This window comes from Astyanax mexicanus, chromosome 4 (assembly GCF_023375975.1).
Source record: "Astyanax mexicanus isolate ESR-SI-001 chromosome 4, AstMex3_surface, whole genome shotgun sequence".
In the NCBI taxonomy this organism is placed as follows: domain Eukaryota; kingdom Metazoa; phylum Chordata; class Actinopteri; order Characiformes; family Acestrorhamphidae; genus Astyanax; species Astyanax mexicanus.
In genome coordinates this window covers 8,448,282-8,468,468 of record NC_064411.1, presented here as the reverse complement: position 1 = coordinate 8,468,468, position 20,187 = coordinate 8,448,282, and the positions used below count along the sequence as shown (strand labels likewise).

Genomic DNA, 20,187 nt, shown 5'->3' with positions numbered 1-20,187 from the left:
TTAGCAGACTAGAGAGCAGACGACGATAGAAAGCTCATTACAACCAGAAGAGACTTGAGACTCGACTTGGATTCGTGACCAAAGACTCGAGATCATCTCTGATACCAACTGTAAACTCTGGAAACATAGCTAGTTATGCTGTTGCTCCTCTCACGCTGGCGGACATCACCTGATGCTCGTTGTCATGGTTACGAGTACACTAAGCGATACCACACATGCGCGTCATGTTTGATCGGATTACTTATAGCGTGCACATAAACGGAGAGTTTACTCAGACTATTGGGGAAAGTGTACATATAAACACCTCAATCAGATTCTAGAATCGGAATGAATTCTTTCGGATTGAAGGAAAGCTTTGCATGTAAACATAGCCAGTGAAACAGCAAGTTTTCTGTCAAATCAGTAAGCCAAATAACGTTACTTAGTGAAATTACCTTTTATACCTGAACTTCTCCTCGCTTTGATCACTAAATCTTCCATTTTTACATTTAATATTGTACAAGCTGACTTTTATTTTGACGGTAGTCACATGACTTGCCAGCACCAACAGTTTGTATACCGTGGTGTCAAATGAAGGATTTTAAATTTTACAGAGCTGTGAAGAGTTTTGATCACATTCACGCCATCCTGCAACAAATGAATGGGCATGGAAAGTGTGTGTGTGTGTTGGTGGAGGAGGGTGGGGGTGTGTGTTGAGAGGGATGGGGGGTTCGCTCTCATGCTCTCTCTGAGAATAAAATAAACTGATATTTTGATGAACGTGTTGTACCTCATTTTTAATGGTTAGTAGGATATTGATACAGGACCACATTTGGAGACATGGTATTTGGTTCCCATTTCTAAACATGAATCACGGAGTTTTGGCAAATTTATGAGCTTGCTAATAAAATGTACCATGCAGAATTTCAGTGAGGGATTAACTGGTTAGTTGTTAGACACACGCAAAACCAGGTCCAGACAGCTGTTATTTATAATAATGTGCTGTGTATTTTACATAAATTCTTTGTTAGCTTGAGAAGTACTACAACTGGTCAAAGACCACATGCCCAAAAGATGGGTATAACCCAAATAGGTTTGCTATAATGGTAAACTAATTAAATTTATAAAATGTCTTATACACCTGTTGACACAGTGTAAAACGCACAGTTTATAAATCAACTGCTCCAGAACAAAGACAATTATTAATAATGATCAATTATTATTAATTATAAATTATTTTCTGGTTGATCTTTGTATTTTGTTTGTAATTTATCTCCCAGTCTATCTAGATTACAGAAATGTGAAATGTGAAGTAGTTTACAGACTTGGTATATGTAAAAATAAATAAAAACACCATAGGCTTATACATTTTAACAGATTTTTTTTGAATTATAATTAGTTTAAACATCTATCAGTCTATCTAGAATTCAGAAAACGGAAGTTCACAGCGCCGATTTTTTGTTTTTGTTTTTAGCAACATACAAAACACAACAATATACAATAGTACAAACTCTTGTAGAGGATCACAGCTACAATTTAGAAGCTAGGGGGAGCATACACAAACATACAGACTAGAGGAGCAACGTAATAAAATGATAATCTTAGACAAAAGCTTACTAGAGATCTGGTGTGAGATGATACTAGCAGTTTTCCATTTTCTTAATTTACTTAATGAAGAATAATATGACTTAAATTCATTAACGAAACGGGGGACATGTGGAATTTTGCTAAAAGTAAAATTATATTTATGGCATCAGAGAAAGCTGAACTTAAGTTGTTCATATAAAACAAAATGTCCTCTACCTCAAAAGAAGGAATATTAAGTTTGATATTAATCCAATTTCTGATGTCCATCCAAAAAGTGTGTGAATATTGACATGAAAAAAACAAATGCTCCAGAGATTCATTTACTGACTTACAAAAAGTACATAATTCAACATCAAATTTGAATATTTTTTCAAGAAACAGGGCTACAGGATAAATCATATTTATAATTTTGAAATGGGTCTCCTTCACTTTAGGAGATATGGGCCAGTTAACAAATTTGGAATAAGCAAAAGTCATATTTATATTCTTAGTATTAGGAAGTTTCTTGAAAGAAGCTCCATTATATTCATAGTAAATCTTCTGTTTCAAATCATCATTGATAGTCTTATTATTACACTTGGAGTCAACTAAATTACAGTCGTTCACTTTTAATGTGGGCATCGAAACAGTCACCTTTGAATATAAAATGACTTGTTTGATTAACTGAATCAATGCTAAAGGAATCGCTTTGCACACCTTCTTAACATCTTTAAAACTCCAAAGATTATATTGACGTATATTTGAGCATACATATTTGCAAGCAGGGTTATTTACCATTAAGCAGGGTTATTCACTATTATTCTATATATTTTCCACACAGAATGGCCTCTGGACCACAGGGAACAGATGGAGTTAGGCTCTAACTTAAACACATTAGAAAGGGGAACACTTCTTTCCCCTCCCATACATTGAGTCAGACTTACTTATGTATGTGCGCTATAGGAGCGTACGTTAAGTGTTTCCAGATGTGAGGTGTTTTCAAACATAAAAGGCTGGACTTCAGCAATTCAAGCCAGAGAGCTACAGATCAGATTTGAGAAAACAACTCTCTCCAAGCAAACCTGGGTGCTTGTTGATGATGCTGTTCTTCGTACTAATTATTATTTTTTCTGTAATAGATTTTCTTATATACAAAGAACAGTATCAGCGAAAACTTATTTCATGCATCTACATGACATCACAGCTCAAGATTCTACAGCTTGCTAATTTAACAGAAAACTCCATATTGTACTGTATTAATACACAGAATAAAACATGTTAGCAAATTAAAGTATCTTTGTCCATGCTGTTTAATAAAAACTGTTAAAACACTGTAATAATAATAATACTTAATAATAATAATACTTAATAATAATTATACTTAATAATATTTAGTAACAATAATACTTAATAATTAATAATAATAATAATCAGATTATTATTAAAATTATTATTATTATTATAATACAATGCAATAAATACGTGAATGTGACCATAAGAATAAGAAGTCACTTCACACTTTGACATTGTTTAAAAAAAATACACAACTAAACAACCAGCATTGTCAGGTCCTCGCCCTGTTTTGTCTGTTCTTGTGCCTGTTGTGTTGTTCCCACGTGACCCCTGCTTCTCTGTGTCCCCTGTCTCAGTAATTTTCCACCACAAGTCTCATTTGTAGCTCCGCCCCTACCCCAGGTGTTTCCAATTCTTGTGTGTTTCAAGTCACTATAAATATCCCTCCTCTGTCACTTGTCCCTGGTCGGTCTTTGCACTAACCTCTGTTGTTTTGTCTCTCTGTGTTTCTCCGCGTTTCATAGCCCTAGTCCTTGCTCTGTGTTTTTCTCTGTTTATTTCTTGTTTGTTTTTTTCTAGTTTCTTGTTTAGCTCCGTGTTCCCTAGCTCCCTGTATATACCCTGCTTTGTGTTTATTTCTAGTTCAGCTCCTTGTATATATTCCCTGTTTGTTTATCGTTATTATTTTCTCTAGTTTGTTTATGTTCTCTAGTCCCCCTCGTTTATTTTGGTTTATTATCTTTGTTACGTGGTTACTTGTTTCTTTGTTTATCTTTGTTATTTATTTAATAAATTATTATTTGTTTTGCCCTTACCTGCACTTGCGTCCGTCTCCTCGTCTACCTGCCTGGGTCACCCACCGTAACAAGCATTATAGATAGATACTTTATTTTATTTATCCCGATGGAATTTTAGGGAATTTATACACTTAAAGAATGGAAAAAACTGAGAAGAAACAGAATAGAAGAAACTAACATTTTGGTTGAGAAATATTTGGCATTATGAAGTAAAAATGAAGTATATCCTGTTAATTACTTATGATCTGAGCCAATAGTTTAAGGAATTTTAATAATAAAGAATATTTAAACATTTGTCATTTAAAAAGTTTAGGCATTTTACAATGTTTGTAACTGTTGTAAGCATGGTTAATTGATGTACATTTATTATAAATGTTACCAGTATTTAAAATATTTTGTTAAACATATACAGATATGTCTAGTGACATGATTTATTGTTTAATTAAAGAAGCAATATGGAGATTTTTTTAGCCACTGCCAGCATGTTTAATACTAGGCAAATAGTATAAATATGTAGATTTCAGAGGTTTGACTGTACTAAAACTAGTGTTGCTAGGTAATACAGTTTTGCGCTGGGACTTTATTAATGTATTCTGATTCAGGAGACATAACTCTTTGATAAAAGTAACATTATAAGAAAAAATATATTTCTTTCAGCCACTGAAAGCATGGTAAAATTTACTTTAGCACATAAGTGTCACATTTCTTTACCAATGCGAACCTAAATCACTGGGAATTGGAAGAACTAAGACGAACTTGGCTGAAGATAAGTTTCTAACTTTAACTCGGAGCATACTAAACGTGGTCAGCTCCGTTTCTAGAACAGGTAATTGAATCAGGCAACACTAAGATTTACCGGAGATAGAACTAACATCACAATAAACGTCCCGTCCTTTTATACAAATATCATTTTTATGTTATAATTATTATAATTATAAATACAGTTATTGTAGCTAACATTTTCACCATTTGACCAAAAAAATAAAATGAAATATAAACCATATTCCGACTAATGATCCATATATATTTATCCCCAATACTTCTGTTCTGTTCAAAGCATCTACCAAACCATTTAATTTACCACTTAAATACAAATTCAGACGCATTAAACAGCTAAACAATGTCTTCTTTATTATATCTGAACTGTTGTGTTAATGCTCCAGCCTGATGCTTCATTTACACTATCTAGCACTGAGTCTTGTGAAGCAGTTTTGTGTTAAATCCACCCTGTTCACTCTGTAACACAAGCACCCGTCCACCTGACCCTCTATTTCTGTAAACATATATTACTGTGAGAATTCTGATTCAACATGCCATTATAATAATAAGGCACTCAGTGTATTGAACATGGGAGTAAAATAAATGATATTGGGCAGATACAGTCTGCTTCTGATAGATACAATAAACGAACCAATGATAAATATTTTCAACAGGACAATTTTAAAATCGTATTGTAATTGTTAAGAAGAGCTAGCTGGTATTAAACCATGTAGAAGCCACTGTGGTGCATCTGATTAAAATGCTGGAGATGATGTACTCTGAAAACAGTATTTACTGCAGCAGAGGAGTTGTGGTATATACAGAATAGATGAATGCAATCCGACTGTGTGAGTGTGTGATTCTGAAACAACAGATATAAAAGGGATACTTGAACGACTTGAAACACATCACTGACTACAATTTACAACACTAACACCTAAACAAAGATACACACTCCTATGAGGTGTTATCTGGTAATAATAATAGGCAGATCAGAAACAGCTAGAAGCTATACAGAGCTATACAAAGAGCTGATCAGTTAGCATAGCATGTAACTCCTTGAAAGTACGCCTACAACTTGGAAAGTAATAGTTATCTACACTTTATGAATAAACAGCAGTGTAGGTACTTACAGGTATCTGAATGCACACAAGAATTAAATGTCCTCGGTAATCCCACAAAACTTTACTAAGCTGCACACCGTCCACTACCTCCACTGTTCCTCTACAGAAGTCCTCTCTATCTGTGGTATGCAAGCCCCCAACTGAGGCCCCTCAGTCTCAGCATCGCTCTGATTGGCTAAACAAGCGGAAGCATGAGGGTTGCAGGCACTGTGGGTGGGACTCAGTGGAGGAGCTATTTAGCTCCTGAAGTCTTTGGGCCAACTCTTGGCTCTTTGTAACAGTAATTGTAAAATATAAATAAATATAAATAATCTCAGGTGTGTTTGTGCTTCTAATAATGATATAAAACATTATGTTCTAAAGAACAGATTCTTCTATTAAATCTCTGCAGGCCCTATTTACCATAATAAGAACAGAAACATTCACCAAGACTCACTGATTTGTACACTGTAGAGAAAAGAATATATGAATTATAAGAAACAGTGAAGGTGTGAGTAATGTTTTAAAAAAACAACTAAATTTAAGTTTAAGACCTGTGTAAATAAACGTTAAATCTGTTAGCTAGTAAACGCTAACAATTAAATAAACTGAGGTAAAATTTGAGGATAATTTACTCTTACTGAGGCAAATTAGCTTAAAACAGATAGTAATTTGTAGAATTGTTAGAATGGTGGCAATTAGTTCCTCCAAACCGTTTAAAAACCTTTCTAGGTCACAGAAAACAGAAAATAAATGCTCTTTCTCCTCAGAAACTTTGGGTACATTCAGTAGCTAGCTTAGCCAACACTAGGAAGCTAGCTAATTCAGCTTTTTCCTAACTTACCAAAAATCAGCCTTTAATTATACTAATTAAATCTGAATTAGTTTAATCTCATAAATTTACCCATAAATTATTCGTGCTTTTCTCAGTTTATTAAACAGTATAAGAGAAAGAGAGCTAATTCACTGCTAACTCTGTTAGCTGCTAACAGGCTAATGTTGACAGGAATCTGACAGGAGAGAATCTACTGCTGAATCAAAGCCTCATAAAGAGCAGGGGCCTCATTTATAAAGAGTGCGTACGCATAAAAAGAGGGCAGAAATGTGCGTAAGCAACATCTCACGCAAGAATTGTGATTTATAAAGAAATACTTGGTGTGAAAACGAACGTACATTTAAGCAAGGTTTAAGGCATGCGTATGCCTTCAAAAGTGTGCGGAGAGAGGGGGAATTAGTGGCATCATGTGATAAAGTAGGGAATTGTTAGTAAATGCGCAAGCTTTTCTTCCTTCCGCATATTAGTTACCACATAAATCAAAATTAACAAAGGAAGATTAAGCATTACTTTACTTTATTTTTTACTTTATTACATATTTTTTTCTGCATGTATAGTTAAAATTATTTCTGTATCTTATTCTGTATTATATGTATATGTAGTGTTAATTTTCCACTAACTTGTATATTTCACTTTGTAGTTTATATCAGTTTTATTTGTATTATCTGTTTTATCTCACAGTTGTAAAATCTAAAAGGTGCTATATATATATATATATATATATATATATATATATATATATATATTAGCCGGGGCTACATGAGGAATATGCGAGAGTGGCGTATCCCATACTGAGATACCGAATGAATGCTTGAAAGAGAATACAAATTACATTTAAGAAAAAAAATATGCAAGAAATAAAAAATAAATAAACACCGGCCGTAAAACACTGTTAAACTGCTTTGTTTGTACATTTAGCTAGGCTAACTACCAATAATAATGGTCAGTAAAACAGCAAACACTGTTGTTTGGACATTTAGTTAGGCTAGCTACCAATAATAAGTCAGTAAAACGGCAAATGCTACATTTATACATTTAGCTAGGCTAGCTACCAATAATAATGTTCAGTAAATCAGCAAACTGCATATTTGAACATTTAGCTAGCTAGCAAACAATAATAATAGTCATTAAAACAGCAAATGCTACATTTGTACATTTAGCTAGGCTAGCTAACAATAACAATAGACAGTAAAACAGGAAATGCTTTGTTTATACATTTGGTCAGTAAAATAGCAAATCCTGTATCGTGGCACGAGATCTCACGAGATTAAGACGTGACGATATTTCTCGTCAAGCTTAAACCTCTCACAGTTTAGTGTGGACTTTTTAAGATACAACACTGGCAACTGGCAACACAGTAGCAGCGAGTTTGGTGGTTGAGCAGTGAGCAGAAGAGGAAAATTCGGGGAATTTGCATAGAACAGAGGTCACGGGCGGACCGTGGTCCGGGTCCGGACCCAAACCTATTGAGAAGGATTTAATTGTATACACGCTTTGCGGCGCAGTAAATCACAGACCAATCACGTGTGAGGTAATATCACCAACCACTCTCTTCAGTCAATCAGATCTGTGCAGACGTGGAAAAAATAAATAAATAAACACACCGCTCCTCACGCGGGATCGAACCCGTGTTGTCAGGGTCGCGGTCCCGCTGCTCCGGCTGTTGAATTGGGACATGGCCGTGAAAAAACGCCTTTATAAGGAGATAGTGAGCCTGGGCGAGAATGGGCGGAAAAACGAGAACGGACGAAAACTAAAGTCACGCCGAGTGCGACAGAGAGACAGGCGAGGAATTTTGTATAACTGGATCATTCTGAATTCTAATTAAATACTCCTGGCATAGAAGATGCTTCTGCTACTTTTAACAGAGTGACAGACGGTAACAGAGTGACCAACAAGACTGTACTGTGCTTAAAACATGTTCTGTCTCTGTTTGCACTTCAAGCATAGTCTTAATATGACTGGTTATGCATAGTTACATTACAAGAGATTTAGGAGAAAAAAAACACAAACCATAGTCTTAATATAACTGGATATGACAATCTCAGGCCTATAGGTTTCATGTCAAACATGTGTTGAGAAAACACAATGAGACTGGAGATCTGCAATATAAAAGCCGTTTATTAAAACACACATGGGTAAATATAGAGGTGAAGTAATACAAAGATAATAGTTTGTACTGGATAAAAACAATTAAGAAACTACATTATTTGGATATTCTTAGTAACTTTGGAGATTAAAAAAACCATAAGCAACATTTAATATTCAATAAGGAAAAGATAAGAGAGTATAAAACTTGAGTAATACAACACAACCAAATATCCCTCTATATCCCTCTATAGTAACAGATTGGACTGAACCATAGACAAACAAGAACACCAGCAGAGGGAGTGAATGAGCCTGTAACCTTACTGCGCAACAGTAACTAACCTAAAAACTGAGCTCTGTCTCACAAAGAATGTCCTGGAATATTCAAACTTACAAGACATACAAACATAACATGGAATTCTATACACATCATCCCTGGATAAGAATAGTTTTGCTGAACCTGTAAAATCCATTGTTAAATACAGTTCATATTTGTTTCTGGTGGAATTTATGATTTGCGCTTTTAATTGCCATGGGACAAATTTGGGACATTTTTCTCTCCTGTGTGAATGCGCTGGTGACTTTTGAGATTACTCTGTTGATTAAAACTCTTCCCACAGTCTGAGCAGTGATATGGTTTCTCTCCTGTGTGAATGCGCTGATGCCGTTTGACAGTCTCCAGTCGATTAAAGCTCTTCCCACAGTCTGAACAGTGATACGGTTTCTCTCCTGTGTGAATGCGCTGGTGTCGTTGGAGATTACTCTGTGCAGTAAAACTCTTCCTACAGTCTGAGCAGTAATATGGTTTCTCTCCTGTGTGAATGCGCTGATGTATTTTGAGTTTACTCTGTGTAGTAAAACTCCCCCCACAGTCTGAGCAGTGATGCGGTTTCTCTCCTGTGTGAATGCGCTGATGCCGTTTGACAGTCTCCAGTCGATTAAAGCTCTTCCCACAGTCTGAACAGTGATACGGTTTCTCTCCTGTGTGAATGCGCTGGTGTTTTTTGAGATCACTCTGTTTAGTAAAACTCTTGACAGAGTGCTGATGTTTCTCCATGTTGGGACTTTGCTTCATTTGCCTTTTAAATGTAGCAAACTGTTTCTGCGTGTTCTGGAGATTCTTCAGGAAGGCTTCTGCTTCACCTCTTTCAGCAGTTTAACTTTGCTCTTAGTTAAATATCCTGGTTGTTGGTGATGAATTTCAGGAAAATATTTTCATTTCTGGAAAAAAAACACAGAAAAATGCCATTGAATATTAAAATAAAAGCAGGTCAATTAACTAAAGAGATTCTAAGTCATTCTAAGTGAGTGATGTTACCCTTTAATATGAAGCTTTGAGGTTCGAATCACATTGCCGATGCTTGATTCATTCTACATTGATCACGACAGATGATGTCCAAAGCTTTTTCCTTTAAACCAATTTATAAAAGTTTCCACACATTAACCAAATACATTAATCCAAATCAATGCTTCACAAACCTGATTTTTTCATTTTAACAACTCCTGATAACAGTTCATTATTTTCCACCACACTGGCTTTAGGCCATAGGTCGGCAATAGGCGGCCCGCGGGCCAGATGCGGCCTGCAAGCAAGAAACATCTGGCCCGTGAGGTTGAACTATAATGAAAAAAAAAATCGGACTGTCCGTCTCAAAAATGCTCTTTATTTAGAAACTTAATTTTCCAAAACAGAAAAATTTATTAAAGATTTTTTGATAGAGCCACGGGCTGTTAGATAACTGCTAGCTTCTTTATTCTGTTATAATTTTTTTTATTTGTTTGTTTTTTTTTATTTAACAAACAGGTATATCATTAATAGCGCCCCCAATGGTCAGTCCACAGATTTCACCCACATCAGCCCACTTGAATGTCTGCTTGTCATTTTAAGAGCGCCCTCCCGCCACCGCGCCCGCCGATCCCCCACCCCCCACCAACCCCCCCCCCCCCCCGGCCAAGTGCTTGTGGCCCGCCATATAATGGCTTGGAAAAAATCTGGCCCGCGGCCAAACTTAATTGCCGACCCCTGCTTTAGGCTAACAGTGATATGCGCTCCTGAGTTCAAGATGTGTTTTTTGGAAATCCAATAGATCCGATAACCCGACCGGGGCAGAAATAATTAATTATTAGGCAAAATATGCTTCAATACCCACTAAAAATGCACAGAAGAGTGACTACAACTGATATAAGAGCTCATTTTGCCAGTAATTTTTCTCAAAAATCCTTATATTTGCTTAAAACAGCACTTTTTCACGGAGCTGCATTCAAGTTCCTCTGGAGCTACGGGGGGTGCGGAGGGATAATTAATAAAAAAAAACATGCAGTTGTCTTGTTGGTGCAGGGAATTGTAGTAATAAATATAAATTTATGTAGTAATCAAAATAAAATCACAGCAAAATAATGACCTTTTTACTGTTACAACACATCAACCAACCTCCAACAGGAGTGTAAAACATAAGAGTCTCTTTTGTTTACTAAAGGTTAACACAATTATAACAATTTGTAAGAATTCATATTATTTGATGTAGTTATTTTTCAATTATTTTTGTAGTCTTTTTAACCTCTTACATAAATGTTTGTCTATTTTTGTCAAGTTGCTCAAAGTGTGATTCTTCTTCTTCTTATTATTATCAAATTCATGTTTTTGTTATTATTATTATTATTATTATTATTATTATTATTATTATTATTATTATCATCATTATTAAAGTATCAGCAAAAGAGCAGCTGGAGACTGTATTCCACAGTAATGGTTTAACTGGGATTTCTTAAAAACAGCGGGGCTAAAGATGTTGTAATTTGCTAATATTTGTGTTTGTTATTACAGTGAAATAGCAAGTTTTCTGTTAAATCAGTAAGCTAATAAATGGTACTTGTGAAATTCCTCTTCTTGCCTGAACTTTTCCTCACTATAATCACTAAATCTTTCATTCTTACATTTAATATTTTACAAGTGGACTTTTATTTTGACGGGAGAGTCACATGACTTACCAGCAACTGTTGTGGTGGAACCGGATTAAGTAAAGGACAATGAACTAAACTAAACTAAACTAAACTAAACTAGTGTAACTAAGAAATGTGTAGAGACTGATCACACAAACTTAAAAAGGAATTTCCACAGAACTGATTAATCTCAGGTGTGTGTTAGTGATGTGGGGGAGGGGGGGCAGGAGTGTGAGGTTCCGTTATCCTGTGTATGATCTGTAAAGCCCCCCCATCCCCAGCTCCGCGACCCCCTACTGCAGACTGCTGAGCAGAGCTAGGAGAAGATCCAGTGCTGGTGGTGTAAATGCTGCACATGCTGAAGGTGCTGAAGGTGGTGTGGGTGTAGGAGTGAATGTAGAACAGCGTGTTGAAAAGAGAGAGAGAGAGAGAGAGAGAGGCTGCGTCCAGAAACTTTTGCTACTCCTCCTCTCCTACTCCTCCTTTCCTACTCCTCCTCTCCTACCCCGGAAGAAGGTGGAGGAATCGAGGAGAGGAGAGGAGGAGGAGGAACGGAGGGAAGGAGCTGTAATTGGGGAAATGGGACAGCTGATCCCTTTTAGATAGGATGTTGACTACCGATGAACTGAGCCAATCACAACGCTCACTTTTAGCACATGCCGGATCCTGCCCAGCCAATCACAGCTTCTGAATAAAGCTCCACATACAAAAATAAAAACGAGAGATCAATAAACACAATTCCAAATTCTAGAGATCAAGCTTCAAAGTGCAGCCTGATTAGCCATTGATGAAGGTTGCATATGTAAATATTAAATTATTTTAATAGTAAAATATGATTTCATTGAATGTAATAAAACAAATAACAAATCTTAATAAATAATAAATATAATAATACATATTATATTTTGCATACATGTTGAAGTGAAAAAATATTAGATGAAACAGCATCAATGGAACATTACTGTCACACAGCTAAATATTCAGATATTCCAATAAAATCCTGCTTACTCCCAGGCATTTTGGCCGCATCTCTGGCCAGTGAGATATATATATATATATATATATATATATATATATATATATATATATATATATATATACATACACGTATATACGTGTATGTATATATATATATATATATCATGTTACAAATATGGGAACATTAATAATGTTTTACTGAGCATACAGCTTATCTAAACAAAAACATATATTAGTGCTTTACTGGCTGTATAATTAGATAAGGAACCTAGTTAATTAATATGTTTATGACGTATATTAGGGCGTTGCCTGCTCATCGCACTGCTTTTCGCGTGCTCTGTGGGCGTGGATGCAGTGATGTCATTGGAAAATCCTTAAAAGTCTTCCGGAGTAGGATACACTGATGTATCCTTCAATGGAAGCTTACTACAGGAGAATTTTAAGCGGCTTCTTTCGTCTCCTACGGTATTCGGACAGGCCGCAAGATGGCGTCACGAAATCAGTTTCCGGGTCACGGAGGAGAGGAGGAGGATCGGTAGGAAAAAGGAGACACTTTTGGGGTTTCTGGACGCAGCCAGAGAGAGAGAGAGAGAGAAACTTCTCCGTACCTTCTGTAGTTCAGCTGATCCTGCTCTTCCTCCGCTCCAGCTACAGACCCCGGAAGCTCAGCGTCATCCGGGTTATGTAGAGCCCCGCCCCCTCCCCCGCTATATCACATTATACCCCATCACCGCTAGAGGGAGCCCGCGAGGGAGACCTCAATGCATGGAGCTGAATGGAGCTAAACAGCTAAAACTCTCATTTAAAACACTGTAGAACTACTTCTCTGGAGTTTTCCTTTAATTTTACAAAGTAGAACAAAGTATTTCACTAAAATAGGAAAGAAAACGTACCTCTATATTTCCATTTTCTAAAACTAATGTTTTGTATTCAGTAGATTTACTAGCATTACTGCTACTGATGCTGGAGTTACACACAGAGCTCATTTAAATGGATTAAAACTGCAGTTTAAAAGCTTTAATAATTATCTCTGCGGTGATGCAACGTGTCTCATTTCTTTTATTGTTGAGATTGTGTAAATATGAATGAGAGTTTGTTTAAATGTTTTCTTCTTGTTGGTACTTACATAGATGAAAATAGTAATCTACTAAAATAAATAGGAAAACATTTAAATATAACTGGAACATACTTGGGTTGTGGGGGCTGCTGCTAAATGGTTGTTAGAATTGGGTTAACTGAACTTACATTAAACTCTAAAATTAAAGCAGCAATTGCAGTTCTGGACAGTATGCAGATCTCATTAGTCTTGATAATGAAAAGGTAGGACATTTTTCATGTTCTTTCTGTTTACAACTCACTCTGAGGAATTCTGAGCACTTCAGAGCACTGACTGGTGTGTCACGGGACCGTGTAGGGTACTACAATCAAAAGGGTTGCATTACTGAATACTACATACTGGGCGGTGTGTAGTATGCAGTACATACTAGTGCAGTATGCAGTATAGTAGTATGCCATTTCGAAAACAGCCTAGGACTGAGATAAAGTGAGCTATGGCTAGCTGCTCACTTTCTCTTATTATGGCTAGACACTGAAAGCGGGTTTTATATCTTTGAAAACTTGAATGATCTTAATTTGTACATCCGAGTATCAATTAAAGACATTGAAGGTATTTTTTCTGAAAGAGAACCGCGTTTAGGTGTTGGCTAGCGTTCATGTTTGGTAATTATAACTAGAAAGCTAGCTAGCAGCCACAAAGTGAGCCTCTGAGATTATCAACGAATAAACGTATAATAATAAAAAACGTATCACCATAAATACATGATATACAAATAAACATATTCCATATTATCATACATCACATAAAACATTACTTATTCCCATACAATATGAAAAGTGACTTTATAATATCGTAATTTATCACCACCATATCCACCACATCTTACCTCAGAAAGAGCTGAATAACTTTCCAGTTGCACAAGCTTCACTTTTTTCTGTTCAATGAATCAGTAGGAGTCGAATCACAAGAATAACTAAACCTAACTGTTTTTAAAACTTCACATTTTACAATTTTATATCATAATAAATGTATGGTCAACATTTTCTAAATAAGACTAACCGAGTCTCCTAAATCTGAGTGACTTATAACTTTTGTACATTGTACATTGAGGTTGTTCTGAAGTGATCAATCAACCGAAGCTTCCTGAAGTTGACAGCAGATTGATTCATTTCCAGCAATAACTTTTTTTTTTAATATACAAAAAAAGAACAAAATAAAACAATAAATATAATGCACAAAAATGTGTTTTTATTTTAATGATTTAATTATATAAGTATTTCATTGTTGTACATAGATATGAACATCTGTGTGTGTAGTATGATGTGAGGTAGTGCAATTGGCTTAATAAATAAACACTTTTCCAAGGCAAAAACACAAGTGAACAACAGAATGAAAAATATGGAACAAAAAAAGTTCAGATAGCAGAATAGTTTGTTGTTAAGGGTGAACTGAAATGGACTTAGGGTGTAGTGAATCATGATAACAAATACAAACATTTGTTGAATAGCCCACCTACATTCTCCCCAGCATTCTGAAATACAGCGCTGTTAGCTAATGCTCCCAATAGACCACAGTGCTAGTGATAGGGGCATAGCTTAACCCATACAAAAAAAAAAACACTATTTTTACACCATTAACAACAAACTCAAAGTAGCTCCACACTTCACTGGTAGAATTCCAAGGATGATGATATTTAAAGCAAGGCAGTGAGAACTTTAAAAGTTCACAGATAGTTTATTAAAACACTGTTTATACACACAGTTCCTACAGATTAGTTTATTAAAAACACTGTTTATACACACAGTTCCTACAGATTAGTTTATTAAAAACACTGTTTATACACACAGTTCCTACTGATAGTTTATTAAAACACTGTTTATACACAGTTCCTACAGATAGTTTATTAAAAACACTGTTTATACACACAGTGCCTACAGATTAGTTTATTAAAAACACTGTTTATACACACAGTTCCTACAGATAGTTTATTAAAAACACTGTTTATACACACAGTGCCTACAGATTAGTTTATTAAAAACACTGTTTATACACACAGTTCCTACAGATAGTTTATTAAAAACACTGTTTATACACACAGTGCCTACAGATTAGTTTATTAAAAACACTGTTTATACACACAGTGCCTACAGATAGTTTATTAAAACACTCTTATACACACAGTTCCTACAGATAGTTTATTAAAAACACTGTTTATATTCACAGTGCCTACAGATTAGTTTATTAAAAACACTGTTTATACACACAGTTCCTACAGATTAGTTTATTAAAAACACTGTTTATACACACAGTGCCTACAGATTAGTTTATTAAAAACACTGTTTATACACACAGTACCTTCAGATAGTTTATTAAAAACACTGTTTATACACACAGTACCTTCAGATAGTTTATTAAAAACACTGTTTATACACCCAGTTCCTACAGATAGTTTATTAAAAACACTGTTTATACACCCAGTTCCTACAGATAGTTTATTAAAAACACTGTTTATACACACAGTTCCTACAGATAGTTTATTAAAAACACTGTTTATACACCCAGTTCCTACAGATAGTTTATTAAAAACACTGTTTATACACACAGTGCCTACAGATTAGTTTATTAAAAACACTGTTTATACACACAGTGCCTACAGATTAGTTTATTAAAGCACTCTTATACACACAGTTCCTACAGATTAGTTTATTAAAGCACTCTTATACACACAGTACCTTGTCGTAGTTAAGCCAGGAAAGGTCTGAAAATTAATGTCGGGGAAATGCATAACTTTCCAGTTGTTGCTGAAAATATTTCTATAATATTTATGCATTTTTAAGCATTTCTTGTCAGTTGACTTATTGTGGCTTGACTAGCTGAAGGTATTGTGTATATAAACTATCTGTGTATATAAACTATCGCACTGTATTTCGGAATGTTGGGGGAGATCGGAGGTGGGCTATTCAACAAAAGTTTATACTCGTTATTGACTACAAATCAAGTCCATGTATATAACTTCTCCCCTAAACTGAAAAGGAGAAAACAGGGGATGGAAAAACAAACAGATTATGGGTCAGATTAGAACTGGATTAGTATGTGAAAAGACATTTTTAAGGCCTTATGCCTCTGTAAAGGCTGGGCTGCCAATAGAACAAATAACGCCTCCCTCATAGGAAATGTTTACGATGATTGGAAGGCGCTTAATTAGCTGATCAGTACATTGTGTGGAACGATGAGCTTCTCCATATCTTCTGTCAAAAGGAGAGTGGTGTTGCTTCCCACAGAGACTCCAACCACCACAATCCCTCTTCTGTTTTTTTCTCAGGTTTCTGCAAGTAAAAATATTTTTTCCAGTTTTCACCATTAGACAGTTGAATACCGAAAAATGACAGTATTTCTCATTTGTCAATATTTCCTGGGACAGCACGGAAGAAATGACACTTTAATGTAATCTAAAGTAATCAGTGTACATCTTGTATAACAATGTGAGTTTGCTTTGCCCTTGAAACAACTCAACACACAACCATAACAACATTAACACCACCTCCTTTAAACAGCTGCAGTAATAATTTACCTCACAATATTCAGATGTGTAATTTCTGTAAGCTGCAATAGGGCAAGTTCTGCCAGCGCTGCCTCTCTCCACAGCGCCACCTCGTGGTGCTTTCCCTCTTCTTCTAAGATCAGTTCACCAACAGGAACAGGCCCATCTCTAGTGGTTTGCATCCGGGTTGAAATTAGCTATGAAAAACATAGTGTTAAATAATGCTGTGAAAATACACTATAACCATACGGGGGACTAATTTTGTGGTACCACTTTAAAATAAGACTACCTTTATAAAGGGTTTATAAATGGTTTACAATTAGTTTATTAATGGTTACTAATTAGGATGTAAATGTCTTAAAAATCATTAATAGTCAGTTATAACACATACATAGAAAGGGCAACAATGACCTGTTATGAAATAATGAACCCACAGCCATCTATATTGTTGCCCTTTCTATATATGTGTTATAACTGATTATTAATTATTTTAAAGCATTTACAACCTAATTAGTAAGCATTAATAAACTAATTGTAAACCATGTATAAACCCTTTATAAAGTCTTATTTTAAAGTGGTACCAATTTTGTTTTGTGGAAGAATGTATTTAATTTACCCTTAACCATTTTATACACAGTCAAGTCAGAATATTATGACCAGCTCCATACACCATACTCCTTTGACCATACACTCACTGAGCATCTTTTTAGCTCCGCTGATCATAAAGGACACTCTGTAGTCCTGTATCTGTTTCTCTGTGTACTTTATTATTAAGTTTGCTTGGAAAAGTCAACTTACTGTTCTTCGTAATCTTCTTCTTATTATTATCTTATTCTGCGCTCAAAATTGAATCACTATCTCCTCCTACAGCTTGTGACGTAGAAATACTAAATTTAGCAGTATCGTAGGACCTATACCCGATTAGGTTGCTTGTGCTTTTTAAGCGATATATCGTACGTTTTTCGTAAAAACTTCGTAAACGTGCACTTTTTTTCCCCATAGGAAATGAATAGGGGACAACTTTGAACATCCACATAGGTCACAATTTTTGAGATATGAAGACAAAAATCGGACGTTCTTTACGGAAATTTCGACGATTTGACGTTTTCGTACAATTGTCGTACGAAGTTTCCCCATAGGAATGAATGGGGGGGCCTTTCTCTCCCCTTCTCTTCCAGTACTGTGTGTGTTTGGAGGAGCTGCTGTATGGAGCAGATACTGATCAAAAGTTTGGACACCCCGGCACCCCAGCCAGGGCTTAGCAACCAGTTAGCAACACCTTAGCAACCACCTGGAAAACATTAGCAACTGCATGGCAACCACTTTAGAAATGATAGCAACTGCCTAGCAATCAAATAGCAACAGTTTAGCAACCACCTGAAAAACGTTAGCAACTGCCTAGCAACCACTGAGCAATCATATGGAGTTTGTTAGCAACTGCCTAGCAACCATGTGGAATATGTTAGCAACTGCCTAGCAACCACAATAGAAATGATAGCAACTGCCTATCAACCGATAGCAACAGCTTAGCAACCACCTGGAAAACGTTAGCAACTACCAAGCAACCACTTAGCAACCACTTTAGAAATGATAGCAACCGCCTAGCAACCAGTTAGTAATCAAAAGTTTTTAGATTTCAGCATTTAACCAAAAGTTTTTGGATTTAAGCATTTAACCAAAGGTTTTTAGATTTTAGCATTTCATCTAAAGTTTTAGCATTTAACCAAACATTTTTAGATTTAAGTGTTAAAATCCTCCACATGTGTCTAGGAAGAAAAATATGGAGAACATAACACATGGCTATCCTAAGTCAAAGAGCCAGCAGAGTTTAAGTAAGAAAGAGGAGAACAGGCAGTAAATAGCGGTACAAAAATCTGATTTAATTTTAGCTTCCCACCACTCATTTGCACATACAACAAACCATGGCAGTATTTACATTATTTACATATGCTGTATAAAACAACAAAGAAAGTACCACTCTGGGAAATGTAAACTATGGACGGTGCTACAGAAAAGAACACAACAAAACATAACCATATTAAACTACCTAAAGCCAAATTAAGTACAAAAAGAATATAAAGAAAAGATACTCCCTAACTAATAACCTAAATACAAGGGGTAGCACCCGCCCTCTTACCTAGGGACCGATACAAACAACTCCTACATGATGTAAAAATGTACAGGTGGACCTATTTTACCTGTTAGCATACCCAGGTGGTACAGCCAAACCAGTGAGTTGTCTTTTAGCCAAAAAGAGGGATTAAGTTAACCACATCAGAGAAGTAATACAATAAAATTAGGCCACAAGAGCGCATTGGCCTTAAAGCATACCCCATGGTTCTCTCTCTCTGTTGGACATCTTGGTTCAGGTCCTTTTGTAGTCTCCACCCACAACTCTCTCCCATGGCTCACCTGAGAGAGAGAGAGCGAGAGATAGAGAGAGAGAGATACTGCACGTAAGCATTTAACCAAAAGTTTGTGAATTTTACCATTTAACCAAAAGTTTTTGGACTACTTCTCAGCCAAAGTATTTGTATTCCACAATTTAGCCAAGGTTTTGGGCTTTAGAATTCAACCAAATTTGCTCCATTGCTTCATCAGTAAAAAATATTTTAATTCCAATTTAGTAAAATAAACATTTTTACTGATTATAATTTAGCATAAAGGGGATTGGAAAAAGAACAGATAAAGGTAATATATAAGATGTAAACAATATAGGTAAGATTGTGATATCAAGACTTGCATATTCTTATGTATTCTTAAGTATTATAAAAATGAAATAGAAGTTATGAATTTCAAGATAAAGCGCCACCTACTGTACCCACCCAGAGAGCATAGACAACTGTACTTTTAAATACTGTGCATAGTATTTTGATTGTCAGTTGCAGCCATAATTATTCTGATCAGCTCAGATATTTAGTTTTGATGCAGGAATACGAAGCCTTTTTTGTGTTGCTGCGCTCAGTTCTCTGTGTAGCCATGTGTTGGGGTTGTTGCTTTGTCTTGAGCCACATAGGTTAGGAGATGATAAGGTGATTCTGAGACTTCTGGTGGACTTTGGTAGTTCACTGGTGCTTGGCAGGGTTCTCCGTGCAGTCTCTCGACTGTCCATTGTGGCTGTTGGGGTGTTGTTGTCCCTCAAACAGAAGTACAGACAAAAAATGGTTCATTTGTGATTAAAAGTAATTCCATAAATGTTGTTCTAAAACACTATAGGGTGGGCTTTAATTCATATTAGCCACACATTACAC

At 35.7% G+C, this 20,187-nt stretch overlaps 3 protein-coding genes across 6 annotated transcripts in view; 1 reads left to right on the top strand and 2 right to left on the bottom strand.

Moving 5' to 3' along the window:
- Window positions 1–20,187, top strand: part of LOC125801205 (zinc finger protein 271-like) — a 184,661-nt gene that overhangs the window by 126,000 nt on the left and 38,474 nt on the right. The window lies entirely within an intron of this gene.
- The window catches only part of LOC111190033 (zinc finger protein 239-like), a 269,476-nt gene that overhangs the window by 227,832 nt on the left and 21,457 nt on the right, over window positions 1–20,187 (bottom strand). Inside the window, exon 1 of one of the 2 annotated variants that reach the window (XM_049478121.1) lies at window positions 12,947–12,973. The exons of the other annotated variant lie outside the window; for it this stretch is intronic. The gene's annotated coding sequence lies outside the window, so the exon portion shown is untranslated. Of the gene's footprint in view, window positions 1–12,946; window positions 12,974–20,187 lie in introns of those variants that run through there. 2 annotated transcript variants of the gene reach the window in all.
- Window positions 1–20,187, bottom strand: part of LOC125801519 (zinc finger protein 239-like) — a 140,463-nt gene that overhangs the window by 105,713 nt on the left and 14,563 nt on the right. The window lies entirely within an intron of this gene.